Genomic DNA, 3,515 nt, shown 5'->3' on the forward strand with positions numbered 1-3,515 from the left:
ATCATGAAGTAGTAGCTCAGAGAGTATAAAAGAAAGATTAGACCACACCGGAAGGAGAAAGAACCAGAGTGAGAGCAAGAATAAGAGGTACGTTATGCCCAAATTTCAAATTCCCAGTGCATTTCTTAGGAGACACAGCTATATTTCTGTAATTAGAGTATAATAGTATTTTTCTTAATTGATTATCTTTCCTCTGGCATGGGATTGCCTGGATTTCTATACTCTGCTAACAAATGATTATAAGACATTTGTGAAATAAGAATTAAAAAACCCACTTTTATAAATGCATTCTCTTTGACCTAGCAATTCCATATGTGAGAATTTATCTTAAGGAAACAATTAAACACATGATAAAAATTTATCTAACAGTGTAATTAGAGTGCTACTTGAAAAAACAAAATGTGAAAATATCTTAACTAAACTTTTTGGATTTTATGCAATAGTATAAGAGTATGGATCCATTTGGGTAAAAAAAAATTAAAAAAAAATTGTAAAGCAAATATATTCCTGGGAACAGGAGATATAAACCATTAAAAATGTTATAATTGTGTCATAAAAGATTATTTTTATAGTTTTATCTGTTTTGTCTTGTGGTTTTTAAAACAATTTTGTTCAAAAAACATGTACTATGCTACTTTTCATAAGAATCTATGTTAACTTGTAAAAGATAAAAATAGTTTTGGTCTGACTCAAGAAAGCAGTCAGACTTTGTCTCTGGATCCTCTCCTGTTATCTGGGCATTACGTTACCCAAATTTGCCCTTTATTCTCTTTCTTTCCCCACTTCTTATGTAGTAGAAAAATCTTTGACTCTACTTTATTCGCCATATCTAAAACTTTGTCAGGTCCTACTTATTGTGTCTCTTAAACATGAATTGGTTTCAGTTCCTATTCTCTATCTTCACTGCTGCAGCCACTGCCTTAGTTTATATTCTCATTCTTTCTCCTTCTTCACTGACCTTCCTGGTTCGATGTCCTCAGTTTCTGGCTAACTTCCCCTCTGCTGACAAAAAGACTAACACACAAATATGTTCTCATTAACACCTGCTTAAAATATTTCATCGGACCTCCATTATCTAAATCAGGTATTGGCAAGCGTTCTCTGTAAAGGATCAGATAGTAAATATTTTAGGTTTTGCGGGCCATACAGTCTCTATTGCAACTACTCAAAAGCAGCTAAAGACAACATGTAAATGAACAAATGTATCTTTGATCCAATAAAACTGTATTTTTAAAAATAGGTGGTGTGTGCCAGATTTAGCTACTACCCTCATTTTACTAACCCTAAATTTTAAAAAAAAAAGTTCAATTTTGATCACATTTACTTAACACATATTCTACTCTTCAGTCAGTAATTTCTCCAGTTTAGACTCTTAGATTCCCAGTTCATTTACATTGATTTACACTTCCATGTTTGCAATGGGAAAAAAAGACAGTATTGTCATTATTTATTTATTATTTATTTATTTATTTATTTATTTACTATTTTAGGATACATCTACAATTTTATTACAAAACCATTCTTTTGCCATTAGTTGGTTACAATGATAGCAAGATACTGTGAGTGTGGCATAGGAGTTCTAATGTATCAACTTAATTCCCTGCCACCTGAACTGAAATTTCAGTTACCTCCTATCCATTGCATACAAATTACCTACAATCATTAATGCTGCAAATCCTGATGCACATACCATTTAGGGAGGAGATGATACTAAGAGATTTGCGTAAATGTTGATAGGGCTACAAAAGTTCCTTTATGGGATTTTCTGTTTCTTCTCCTTCCCGCCCACCCACCCCCACCTGCACACCCCAATATTGCTTTAAAAGAATCAAATTACTTACAGCTGGTCTGACCAGCAGCAACAGCCAAGGAACATCATACTTAGTTCTAGTTAAAAAGCAATACCTGTGCAAAGCACATTTTACACCACAGGCAAAGGGAGTGATCATTCAAGTTTTAAACTCCTGCATTAGATAGAGTCTCTTACAGAAATAACAGCACTTCCATCAAGTTCTTCTAGGTGGTGTTATTGCTGCACATTTGTTGGTGGGTCACTTTCTGTATTGTCTGATACTCATTTCTTACAGTGTCCTTTTCTTTAGCTAGGATTTCACATAACTCTTATGCTTTATTAAGAATATCCTCCTGGTTGTCACATTGGTTTTCTAGCGTATCATCATAGATATCCACAAGAAAAGCAATTAGGTAGTGGGAGCTGAGACTTGGTTGTAAATCAAGAAATTGATTTAACAGGTTGGGATATTTGGAAAGACCAAGATCTTGCAAAATCCCTTTCAAATAGTTCTATGCACCTTCATTATGTCCTACTAGTGTCATCATCTCCAGAGTGTATTGGACGTCTCTCTCTAACATAGTAGGGTCATTATAGCCAGTGGTAAAAATTATGAAGTATCTTTCGTTTCAGACTGAGTTATTTCTCATGTACTCTTTAAGGAGTTGGCCTACACACTGCTCATTATCTCAAAGTTCAAATTCCTGAATAACCCACTGCTGATGTTGCGAGGCATGGTAATTCTTTACATCCTGATTAAGAATATCAGCAATAAACTCAAGCTCCTGAGATGAATCTTTTAGCCATTTCACTAATACATACTTGCCTATGATGCCAAACTTAATAGTTTCTCAGCAGTTCTTCAGTTATGGCAGTAATGTAGTTCATTTCCTCATGTAGATCCTTTTGAAGTGACTCTAAGGGAACTCTTTGAAAATGCCACGCTGTATAATTGGCTGCATTTAACTCAGTACCATCTCTGGTTCGTTTAAAAGCTCGTTCATGTCTTTCATCATGCTGCAGAATGGCCCAGAAGTAACCATAAACATGTCTAAGTTTTTCACTACAGATGACCACTGGATTGGGGCCATCGTTCTGCAGCCCTGGATCTCTGTCAGTGTCCTCTGCTCTGTCCCTGTACAGGACATCAGTGGGTGAGTCCAGGCTCAGGAGTCCGTCCTCCACAAAAGACGCCACCACTTCTCTGGCCTCGGCTGTGTGCGGTCACTTCTTCCAGCTGCTGCTGGGGTGGCAGGGCTCGGGGTAGTGGGTTGTGGTGGGGCTGCAGTGGCTTGGGCCGACCAGTCCAGCCGCCCTGCTCAGCCTACCCTACCCCCTCATTGGCCACCATCTTGCCTCTGTCTGCAGTGGAGTTGGCAGCCAAGACAGTATAATTTTCTTCTTTTGAAAGAATTTTTCCTTCTTGACCCTTTGACAAATGCTTATTCATGCTTCAAAACTAAGATTTGGTGGCAGTGGCTCTAACAAAAATTTCCCTGGCCTCTCACATTCTTCTTTACCTTTCTACCTTACACAAACTTCTAGTAATTGTGCTTTTCACACTGCACTGCAATTCCTTCCTTTTATGTCTGTCTCTCTCTCTAGACTCTGAGCTACTTAAACATAGGGTCCTAATTGTAAGGCCCTTGACAAATTTTTGGAGATAGTAATAGAATTGCATGTGAGAGTGGGCTCTGGAGAACTTTCTTAATGGGCATTGGTG

General features: G+C 37.3%; 1 pseudogene; it reads right to left on the reverse strand.

The window, feature by feature from the left end:
• Positions 1-2,016: 2,016 nt before the first annotated feature.
• Positions 2,017-3,143, reverse strand: LOC109450542 (protein farnesyltransferase/geranylgeranyltransferase type-1 subunit alpha; annotated as a pseudogene).
• Between the last annotated feature and the right edge of the window lie 372 nt (positions 3,144-3,515).

The sequence above is a fragment of the Rhinolophus sinicus genome, linkage group LG04 (assembly GCF_036562045.2).
Source record: "Rhinolophus sinicus isolate RSC01 linkage group LG04, ASM3656204v1, whole genome shotgun sequence".
Classification (NCBI taxonomy): Eukaryota; Metazoa; Chordata; class Mammalia; order Chiroptera; family Rhinolophidae; genus Rhinolophus; species Rhinolophus sinicus.